The 12,000-nt window shown below is 42.5% G+C and overlaps 1 long non-coding RNA gene across 15 annotated transcripts in view; it reads left to right on the top strand.

The window, feature by feature from the left end:
• The window catches only part of LOC110400658, a 493,181-nt gene that overhangs the window by 211,313 nt on the left and 269,868 nt on the right, over positions 1-12,000 (top strand). For 12 of the 15 annotated variants that reach the window (XR_002440004.1, XR_002440006.1, XR_002439996.1 and 9 more), the window contains exon 2: positions 5,253-5,350. The exons of the other annotated variants lie outside the window; for them this stretch is intronic. This is a non-coding gene — a long non-coding RNA (uncharacterized LOC110400658). The remainder of the gene's footprint in view (positions 1-5,252; positions 5,351-12,000) is intronic. 15 annotated transcript variants of the gene reach the window in all.

Below are 12,000 nucleotides of genomic sequence, written 5' to 3'. Positions count from 1 at the left end.
CACTGAAATTATCAGTCCTGAGTGGAATACAATGATTGTCTCACCCCCTTACACACTTAGCTTTCCTACTAAAAAAAAAACAAAAAATCCAACAATGAAACGAGGAAACCCTTTCTCCACAGAGGTTTCTGCTTCTTTAACCCTATGCCTTGTCAAACTCTGTCAACTGAGTAATTGCAGAGCAGCAGGCAGAGCCCGACATCTATATAGCACACTTGTCTCTTTTCCAGATCTGTGCTCTGATACCTGAAGTCTCAGCGAAAGGAGGAAATCTTGCTTCAAAATTACGGTGCAGTATTTTCATTGAGAACGTGCCTAGATGGTAGAGCCGCTGTGATAGGGACTAATGTTAAAAAAAAAAACACACAACCAGGCAAAAGACTCACACAACAAAACCAAGAGCTTGTCTATTGAGAAAACGTGGAATTTTGTGTCAGGATACTTTCAGTAGGATGGTGCTGGACGCACGTTTTCATGAGGCAAGTAAATGCCTGAGCTGAAAACACTCATAATGCAGAATTCCCTTCCTGTCACACCCCTGCCACCTGCTTTACCTGTATTTATATACATGTGCCATATTTATATATATTTTTCCAGACAGCTCTCATTATTACTACACACCAGAGATGGGAGAAGAAAAGTGCAGTTGATGAAATAAATTGGAGTGCAGGACGGAAATTCTGTCTTTTCATAGGAAAGCTGTCAGTTGGATTAATGGCTGGGTTGAGCCAAATAGCTCCATTATCAGATCAGATAGAGACCTCTCCCCTCTCCTGCTGAAATAAATGAGAAAGGGGGCTCTGATATGGATTCTGTGAAAGATGAACCCCTCGAGAGTAAATTAAGGACAGGATAATGGAGTTCCTTACTACGCATGTGTAACTGCTACGCGGATAAATTGGGATGAATGTAATCTTATATGTGCCAGTGACATCTAAGACTTTCAAAACTCTAGGTATATCTGTATCCATCGATACAGATGTATTTTATTTTCTTGCAGCACTAGGAGGGAACCCATGGAGCATATGAATGAAATGGAAAATCACTGCAGCAGTGAGTACGCCATAACCACACAGACAAAAACTGTTACCTTCAGCTCAACCAAAAGTAATGCCTTTGTTCTGAAAAAGTCAGGAAAAAAGCCACAATCCCCCCCCCCCCAAATCTCTAGCAAAGGGAATGTGAGAGGAGAAAGCAAAGTACAAGCTGTGTTCCTGAAGCTTGTGTGTGGTTGGGAGTACACAGTCCTCCTGTTCCATGCACGGTGTGCAACGGGGGAGGCTGCTGTGCAGTGCTTACCTTACAGGGGTGTGTGAGAAAACTAATGAAGGGAAGGGAGAGGTCAGAGAAATTAATTGGCAGGATGAACAAGAAAATGAGAAGGAGGAAGAACTGCCTTGTGTGTGTGGAAAGGCTGAAAATGATAGGGATGCGCCAGGCAATGATTGCAAGGTGCTGCCTCTGTTCTGCAAATATTTGAGGGAGCAAACAGCACTGGGGAAGAGAAATTAGTACAACAAGATTTATTGTGGTGAACAGGAAGATGGTCTGTTGGAAAAACTTTTGAAAGACATAATAGTAAAATAAACCTTCTGTCAGCGAGGTGTGGCAGTGGCTGAGGTTTTAAAAATGGGATTGGAAATGGGCACCAGAGAGTAGTCCTACTTTGGGTGGGGGAATGAATGTGAGAGCTGCTATTGAAGGCATCTTCTGGCATTTGATTCTGTTACTTCACATGTGGGTTTGTGTCTCAGGGATGTGGCATTCTAGGGAAATGATAACAAATAGGAAAAGCAAATTGGACATAAAACAGCAATGCTTTGAGAGCATAAGAACCAGGTGTGTAACCATGCCTAGGAGCCCAGACTAACACCTTTGCAGCTGTCTGTACAGAGGCTCTGCCCCTCTTTGCCCTTCTCTTGCCACAGCCAGCAGCATACTGTCTGGTGCAGGGTCTGCCCAGGGGGCCGAGGTCTGCCCATGGGTCTGGGCCCTGCCGCACTCTGTGGGACCTGGCTGCAGAGCTACTATCGCCCCAAGCCTTGGTCTGCTTCCCAGGTTGCTCTCTGCTCACTGGACTTAATTCATTTCCTGTTTAGAAGTACGTAGCGCATCACAAGAGTATTATTCATTTTAAGATTTTAACACTGTTTTGTTTATTTTCTTCATCCACACTTCAGTTTTTTGCTTCTGTCAATCTGCCCCAGATATGTTGTATATCACCCTTTTCAACACTATATGCCTTCTTTTTTTCTCTATTGCAACTCTCTTTAGGTGTCTGATCTGCTATCTGCAACCTGTGGTGCAAGAACAATTTTTCAGAGAGTTCTTAAGGAGGGACCTGATTTCCTTTAATGAAGCGTACCTTGGACAGTCCACGCTTTTCATCTCTGCCTTGGTTTGCCTCCTAGTCCCTCATTCCTGACTTGTAATAACAATTCAGAGATCTTGTTGCAGACATAAGTGCTTATCTTTACAGTATCACCCCTTTTCCAAGCAAATGCTCTGTACTCCAAAGTATTTTCTGTTTTGTCCTGATATCCATACTGAAACATGAATTAGTTAAGTGGCCACGGTAATATTTCTTAATCTTCGGAGCAGAATTATACACCCTTGTTTCAAATACCAAAGGATTTTCTTATCGCCCTGCCCTGCCCTTACTCTATTTGCATGTGAAGGTTGGCGTTACTGACAGGTGGCCATGAAGCCTGTCACAACGTGTTTCAGCCTTTCATCAGAACGCTCCATCAGTCATTTGATCTCGTAGGGGTTTCCCCATATTTCAGTTTGTCTGTGCTTGAATCTCCCAACCCCCGCTAATTGCAGTGCCTTTCTATCTGAGAAAGGGACCTGCGTAAAAATCAGATGTGTATTACTACTTCATTATTAAATGCCTATGGACAGCCCAGTTATTTTGTATTTCCATCCAGATGTTTTGTTTGAATGCTGGAGTCCAACATTCTTTTGTTAACTTGTGTTTCAACTGTACACTTTCAGATTTAAAAACAAAAATTCATTTTTTCTTCTGCCATCTCAGAAGGAAATGGAAGGAAGGAGAAATAATGAGGAAAGCCTGTGGGAAAATAACACAGTGATCTTGCACCCCTTGCTTCATCTCGTATTTCTCTTTGCCTTGGCTACATAAACATTTTTTTCAAAAATCTTTTAGCTGTGTTCCCTCTAGGCCATCCTGGATATGCATGTCTTTTCTGCTGCTTCCTACAGGACAGGCACTGTCTCTTCCCCACAGATTATGTGTCTGTGTCACAAAGCATGTCCTCTCTGCTTGTTATCAAGATGGCCAGCACTAGCAGGCTGCTCAGAAATGCCAACTTTAATTACAACCTTCGCTTTCAAGAAGCACACACAGATTATGCCTGGGTATCTTGAAGCGCCTCTTGCCATTTGAACTCTGTCTGTTATGCTTCAAAAAATGGCGAGGCTTTGCCTTTTGTGGTTACCAGTCCTTGCACTCACCCTGTCCTGAGAAGAACCCAAACAAAAACAAATGATAGCAGACAGTCCTTGAACTGGCTGGCATTAGGAAATAGTGCAGTTCCCTCTTAAAAGTGGGAACACATTGGCATTACGTTACTTGCTCTGTTTCCTGAAAAGGAAATGAACCTTTTGGTTGTTGAAGTTAACCAGTACAGAGGGTGTCTCAGAAACACCTGCTCCAGCTGTGAAACAGATACTGTGAGGTGCCTCAGTGGGCACAGCAACGGGAAAGCGGCTAGCTACTAATTTCCTTCTGGATGATGCATTGCCTTGTATCTAACCTTGCTTAATAAATGAGTATATAATAGATACGTATATAATCATCACCATTTTGGCACCGTAAAGTGAATGAAAATATAATGATGTTTACTCTATAGCCCCATAACACTGTTACAGCAATATAAAGCAAATTGGAGAACTGGGTCACAGAAAAGTGTATAGCCTCAGGAATCCATATATTGTAGCATATTAATATAGTTCATATGTACTTAGGACGGCATGTGTCCCAGCATCAGGTGACAATGTATGTCAGAGGCTATAAGCTCAACAGCAATGTTGACTTCAGACTGGTACTGTTTGGGGCCAATTTTACTGCAATTTTTAATTCAGATGAGTAAATCTTTGTACTTAATACCTGAGAAAGATGGCTGGAAGTTGATCTGATGACTCTGAGTTTATTCTTTTGAGACTTATTCAAGAGGCTTTGTACGTGTTGGGCTAATGGAAGAGTTCAAGGTTGGCTCAAGACCTCGGCAGGGCTTTGCTCTGTCACCCATGTTATTCAATTATCTCTCTGGCTGAGTGTGCAGACCTGCCCTTGGTGATCGCAATGGAGAAGCAACATTAGAGGGGATTTTATTTTTATGTTGACAGTTTTTAGATTTTTCTTTGACCCTGAGTGTAATCAAACACACAGAATTTCTTGGCAAAACACTGCTATAAAGTGGGGAAATATAATTTATCCTGAAGTACGACATGTAGAGTTTTGTGGTCTGTGACAAGGAAAAGTTTTTTTCATGCCTTTGAAAATCTAGGAGTAAGGAGTGCTAGAGATGAAGTCAGCCAAGTGGCTTTTTTTCAAACTAATAATACCTAATCGAACGTAATCTTCTTAGGTTTTTACCTAGACAGTGCTGGTGTAATTCCACTAATTTTCTGTAAAATCACAGAAGAATGAGTTGATCCTCACTTAGGAGGTATTAAGTAAAGCTGAAGAAGGTGGTTTGCAGCTACCTGAGCTGCCTGCTGACACTATTTTTAGACTTGGAAGGTGATGGCTGCACTCCAGCTCTGAGAAAAGAGAGATAAATGCATTGATTCATTCAAACATTTATGCACATACTTAAATTTTTCCTTGGCACTCAAGCTGGTCACTCAAGGGAGTTTTTTTTAACCTCCTCTAAAGCAGTGTAAGGTGATGTGTGTATTTTAGATAACAAAGCACAGGGCTAATGAGCCACAGCCCTAAATTTGCTCTGCATCCATTCAGTGACCCCAAGCTGCAAGAAGATTGAGGCAGACCTCAAGGGCCAAAGATAACTGCTCTTTCAGTCAGTAGAGATACAGTCACACGAGATGTATTCTTGTTTGAATGACTTATTTTTGTGTCTTAATTGTCATGAAATAAATGAGATGAAGAGCAAAAATTAAATGGATCATTACAAGTTGATTTTCTTTGTAGGCCTTCTAGGAACAGGTCTAAGTTAAAGTCTATAAAGCACTTGAATGACCTTCTGTTACTTTTTTTCTTTTAGAAATAATTTGGCTCTCTGGACATTTTGAACCAAGAAAACTACGTTTAGAAGCAAGCTGACCACACTACACATATCCCATTGCTAATAACTGACATCAGGTGAAAATGGTGGGGGTTCAAGTACTCTGGAGTGAATCACTGAACAGTCAGTGCCAGGGGAGTTCATTTTAGCATGGAAATACTATGCTTATTCTGGATTGGAAAACCTGTCTCCTTCATAAAATATTTTTTAAGATCTACGAGAGAGTGAAGTGCTGTGTGAGATTTAGGCAATATTGAAGCTTCTGTTGAGGTTAACTGTTATCTTCTCATCCACTGCAGTTTTTTGAAGCTAGGAGCTGTCTTTTAGTGTTAAGATCCCCTCTGGCATTCCTCGAGTCCTCCTCTTTCACCTCTATGCTCGCTTTTGATTAGTGCCATTGGGGCAGGATTGTGGTGGCCAAACACAGACATCAGTGGCTGACTTAAGTCACCAGAAGGAAATAAGAACTTCCAGGGCGTGAGCTCCTTTTCATAGGGTATTTGTATGAAAGTCAGTTGAATTCTGTTCTAAAACATTTCTTTCCTTCTGCTAACTCCCAGGGAGTTTCTAGTTGTTAGCACAGATTTGGATATCAATTCAGCAGCTGTCTGAGCCTCCTGAGCTGATGCCTGCTTGTCTCAGTGCTGGAGCTACTCAGCAGGGTCAGTAGGAGACTTCATAGGCTTGGATAGCCTGCCTGCTTGAAGAATAAATATGTGGAAAATATTTAAAGAACAAAATGGAAACATGCATTTTAATGGAAAAAAGTGAATATTTTTGTTTTGATTAGAATTTCCTCCATAAACAGGTTGGTTGGTACTTCTGTCTGCTTAAAATGCTTAAAGGATGTTGATGCTAACTCTGGTCTTTGAAATATCAGGGTCAGTGGATCTTTGCAGCGGTCGCCCATTTCCAGGAACCAGTATGGATTGCCCTGACTATAGAGTTTGAAATCTCCTTTAAAAAATGGGAAAGAGCCATGTAGAGGGTGCTTCAGGCATTGACTGTCTTATTTGCTGATTACAAAATGACTGTAGCAGAAATCAATAGAGCTTAATCTACTAAATCCTCGCCATCTCTGTGATGACATATATAATCTACTCAGTTTTCTCCTCCTGGTTAAAATTCTTCTAGAATGAAGAATATCAATTAACTCAATATGGATCAGTTCATTGCCCTCTTTTTGCGGTTTCAGGTAGAATTAAACCATGTTTTGGTAAGATGGTTGCCCAGGATGCAGTGTTGGCAGATAGCATTCATCTTAGTTCTGTGTCATCCTATAAACAGCAACTTGCTGTGACTGCTGCTGCTGTTGGGAGGCTATTGTGCCTGCTTCACCATGGCTTAACATTTCTGAAAGCTGGAAATCACAGAATCATGAAGGTCAGAAAAGACAACTAAGATCATCTATTCCAACTGTCAGTCCATCACCACCAAGCCCACTAACCATGTCCCTAATGACTATAACCTCCCTTTTCTTGAGAAACTTCAGAGGTGGTGCCTCCACCACCTCCCTGGGAAGCCTGTGCCAAGGCCTCATCACTCCTTCTGAGAAGACATTTTTCCTCATGTTCAACCTGTACCTCCCCTGGCACAGCTTGAGGCCATTACCTCATTGCTGCCAGCCTGGAGTCAGCTTTCTGATGTCCCAAGACTTTGAGGTAGGAGAAGGCTGATATTCCCTTGAAGTCAGAGCCTCCGTATGGATCTCGGATTTTGGGTTTCTGCTGGTTAAAGGGGTTATATTGCTCTGGGGGTGAAATAGCATAAATCAGAATAGGCTAGAAGATAGTTCACTTCCTGCAGGGACATATTTATACAGTGTAAAACAATAGGCATTAGGAATGGTACAGATACATTACCAAGAAGTTCCATAGAATTTTCCATCTGTTAAATTAAACAAGCAATGTGAACACAAAAATAAAACCTCTGTATGAGAAAAATGTGTTGGGAAAATTAAAAAGATATATGAAAGAGGAAGGGGTTAAAATAGGCTGTTCAGAATTGATTCGCTCACCAAAAATATTGCAATTAGAGATACATAACAGGTGAGATCATTCCAGGACAATTTTTTTCATTATTCCTAGTGCTGGGGGGCAGGTTCACAAGCAGCAGTACGTCTGATGGTGCTAGTGGCCCTGCGAATTGAAGCATTCCCATGCTGTGACTCCCCTTCTAGTCCGACTCTTTTGGCAATCACAAAGCTGCAAAATATCCAAGCCCCAGAATCCCATTTCACCTCATCTGCTTCTGACAGTGGCCTATGCTGGGAGTTATTCCCTTCTAATGAAGTGCTTGTCTTTGCCTGTGCAAATCTAATGGCTGCAGCATCGCTATGCTTTTCCTTGGGAGCCAGGGATTTTGTGTTTGCCCTTGTTTTGATCTCAGTCCTTACATCTTGCTTTATATAAAGAGGACAGGTGAAACGAGCGTGTCTCTGCCAGTACTGGGCTCAGGGACAAGTGCTACGTTACAAAGCCCCTGCTGTGCTGGAGGTATGCAAGTGCTCCCTGCCTGTCCTGCAGGCTGGGCACACGGAGCAGGCTTAGTGGCCATGCTGATTCACGGGGTGTCAGACAGCAGCATCTCTGCCTATATCAGTCTAGCAGCATTTCAGAGAACAGAATGACTGTTAAATCAGAAAGCATAAGGTTTGCAGATCAAGCCCAGTTATTTTCTGTCTGCAGCATTTGCCACCAGTCCTGCCACCTGCTACAACCTCTTTAATTAGTCCAGTACTAGAGCCATTTTAATGCACTCTACCAAATTTACTGCTCTGCTGTTTTTTGGAGTGCAAAGGAGAAGTGGACAGCTCTGTCCGAGTGAGATATACTTCAACCATTCCTTCTTTTCATTATGTCTCCATCTAAGAAGAACAGGGCTTGTTCCAACGTGTACCAGCTGGTCACAGCCCTTCCACAGCATCCAGCTCAGGGAAAGCAATGGGCTTGCACCCTCCTTCAGCATCCTCCTTCATCCAGTGTCAATAGAAAGTCAGCTTTGCTCTGCTGTGAACTTGCTTGAAACTTCTCTCTGTGTCAAGGTTATAGCCTGCAGAAGTTCATCACTGCTTGCTGAGTAATACAAAAGGAGCAGAGCATGACAGTGGATTTGTCAGTGCATCTGGCTGCTAATTTTTTTACATGCTCAGTTGCTTAGTAAATTAATTTGTATTTTAGCTCCCTAAAAAACTGCTGACCTCATGGAACAAGTGATGGAGAAGAAGCAAGACAGAGTCATTTTCCATTTCTCCAGCATTATCAGTGAGGAAGCGGTTCCAACCCCACCTGCAAAAATGCTCTAATCTACTCATGTTTATTTTCCTTCCCTTATTTCTGGCTGCTTATCATAGACATCAAAGGTGGAAAAGCTGTGCTGGATCTAACACTGACTTCATATGCCTGGCCAATGAAAGAGTTCTCCCAAAAGTCACCTCTTAAATATAATTAGTCTTTATCCGACTTGTTTTAAAACATTCAAATGAAGATTTTTCCACTTCTACAATGGCTATAAACCCAATACATAGCTATAAATAACATTGTGCAAACAGTCTTTGATGCTCGTCCTAATATGCTGTATGACGATTTACTACTGCCTGCATTTCTGATCTCTCAGCCAGTTTTCAAGCAGGTAGGTAGCATTAGTGCACCAACTTTTTCATTTTACGCTTTCTAGGTTTTTGACTCAAACACAAACACTCTCATCCAGCATATTCTCAATATTGCAGTGCCATTGCAGTATAACACCCAGTCAGGACTGTGTGCTCTCTTTGCCCAGTTGGTTTTTGCTGGGGATGTTGTTGTTCATAAGGAAGAAGTTGTATCCTGGCACGTGCAAAGTCTCCAGCAATAGGAATTCTGTTCTGACCACTGGCATTTCTGTTAGGTGCTGTGGCAAATAAAGGGGCTTCTGGGCTATACTGTTGTACCTGTAAGAGGAAAAGGCCTGGCTAGGATACCTAGGGAACATGCATAAACTGGTTTAGGAGGCATTTCTACATAATGAATGACACTCAGGCCTGAAATAATAGAATCAGGAGGAAGCAGAGCAGCAGTAACATGCAGCATTAAGCTTAAAGAAAAGGAGGACCTCTGGGCTGCCCACAGGGTACAGCTCTTGCAGAGGGTGAGCATTGTCATACTTGCATTGGGATGAGCATAGCCAGCAGAGACAGTGCAGTGTGGCTAGCATTGCACAGAGCAGTTATGAGCATGTCTGGGATCCTGCCCACAATTCCCATTACCAGTGTGCAATGAGAGCCCAAACGCTTGCAGACACAGCATCTCTGGTGCTGAGTTGACAGCCCTGATGAGATTAGGAGGGCTTTGTCTGTTCACTTGAGCCTAATGAAGGCTGAGAGACAGTATGGTGGCTGTCTATAAATACATCAGGAAGAGACAAGCACAGGACAGGTGAAAGGAGCATGTTGGCACAAAAGCCAAGAGCAGATACAGTGACTATGAATTAAATGTGGGCTGTAATGGAGAAGTAAGTTCAGATCCTTAGAGGAATGAAAGTCTGACACAATAGAGACAAAACGTAATGACTTTTAAGGAGGAACTTGACAGGTTTACAGCAGGAGATTATTTGCTACGTTGTCGACAGTAGCAAGGGGACCAGGCTAGACAAGCCAATCTCCTGTTGCTGTCCTGGGCTTGCTCTGAATCTGAGCCAAGTCAGCCTTCTCCCTCTTTGGCTTCTCCTGCTCCTGCTTCTCCCACTCCTGGGTGTTTCTGCTTCTCTCATGCATAGGTGCAAATCCTCAAACAGCCAGTGACATCCCAGGGAGGGGAAGATGTCCCCTTGCAGTGCATCCTGTGCTGGTGATGGCATCAGACCCAATGCTGAATGTTAGAAATATTTTGGTTTCTTTTGCTGTTATATAAGGAAAAGAAGTTGGATCTCTTAGGTTGGGTTTTCCAGGGAGATCTTTCTTCACTTTCCATATAGAGAAGTTCTTTTAGGACCTATGTTTCCTAGCATATCTTCACATTGCATCTGCTATAATCTGTCTAGTGGCATGCACTCATAATTTGATAAGAAATCAAACTTTATCTGGCATAATCATAGGAATGTGAAATTAAATTGATAGAACTGAATTTAGCTATTTGGGTATGCATGTAAATCCCTCTACTCTCCCCTCCACTCTCTTCTGTATTCTATTTTTTTTTAAGCTCTGGTATTTTGTTCATAATTAAGGCACGAAGCCCTAATTCTAGAAGCTTATATGAAACATTTTAGCTCATAGCTTTAATTCTGTCTAGTTAGACAACTCAGTAAGCACTGAAGAGAAAGATATATGCCTCCAAAGCTCAGTGTACCTAACGAAAAATTTCAATCATCCTGCAGAGGAATCTGTTTCTTCCTTGAGTGTGCACAGCCAGCTTCAGGACCTAGCTTAGATGAGAAGGCTGAGTGCTTAGAGAGGTGAGGCTGGGGAGAAATGTGGATCTTTATGTTTTCCAATACTCCAATCCTTTTTATTTGCCTTAGTACCCATACTGCTTTTCATTTCTAAGCCATTTTATACTTCAGTTTGTAGCTGTAGTAAAACTTACTTGAGGGTTAAGGAGTTTATACCTGTTGTGGCATTTTTACTTTTTTTTTGCTCCTCCAGTGTCTATACAGATCAAAGGACCAGGGAAACTCTTGTTTTGTTTGTGTGCACTCCACCAGTGTGACAGACTCTTGTCTTCACGGGCACGTGGCATCATCATCGTTTAACCTATGGATACTGCTTGTGGCATTGTTTCCAAACAGGATTTTTGCTCCTACTCTTATTATGAGCAGGAACTATGGCAGTGGAATAGTACATGGTATCCATGTTTTCCTTGGGAGAATTCCTGCCTAACAGCAATAAATATAGTCACAGCAATTTTGAAAGTCACCTTTATGAGTTCAAATGCAGCACCTGCCAACGACACATGAAGACAGCTGGTTTCTCTGGTGTTTGCTTTCTCCCCACACTGAGCAGCAGCCCATTTCTGCACAGGGAGTTCACTGCTGTGATGCTGGGTTGTCTTCATAAGCGCTTGGTGCTGCATTTGTCTGGACTGGCACGCAATCATCAATATTTAACATGGAAGCTTGTTACCAACATGGGGCACAGGAAGCTCTGGAATATGCATTGAAACAGGAAGAAAGCAAGAGGAAAAGCAGTGCTGCCTTCCCAGACTTAGTTTTAATGAATCCTTGCTTAAACATTTGGAAAGCTGCGGCCTTGTTTACTATCTCCACAGGGTTAAGGGCCACAAGATGTCAGTGTAGCACCAAACATGGAGAAATGGCAAGCAGGCTGTCTGCACCCAGTGACACCGGCAGGCTGGTGAAACCGCGTTGCCTCCACTGCCCGCCGGGAGGGAGGCAGCTGCCAGGCACTGCATCTCTTCGGTTAGGATGTACCCTGTCCCCAGCAAGAAATAACTCGTGATGCTGTAAAAGGAGATCTTTGGACGGTGGTGAGAGAAAGCAAGTAATAGAAATACAGTTTCTTGCACCGTCTTCTGCGTCACTGCTAAAGAAAATGTGGGTGAGCAGGTTTGTGAGGTTTGAGGGTAATGATGGCTAAAGAGATGTCTTTGAGAGTTGGGGATTGTTATTTTGTTTTGTTCAGTTTTGCTCCTGTTTGAGAAGCTATAATATGAGGAATCTGATACTGAACAACCAAATTGCGTTTGTAAAATGCACCTTAGTGGAGTGGCATTGTGCTTTCTCAGGAGCGACTGTT

This window comes from Numida meleagris, chromosome 5 (genome assembly GCF_002078875.1).
Source record: "Numida meleagris isolate 19003 breed g44 Domestic line chromosome 5, NumMel1.0, whole genome shotgun sequence".
Classification (NCBI taxonomy): domain Eukaryota; kingdom Metazoa; phylum Chordata; class Aves; order Galliformes; family Numididae; genus Numida; species Numida meleagris.
Note: the sequence above shows the minus strand (reverse complement) of the source record. Positions and strands in the feature narration are given on the sequence as shown.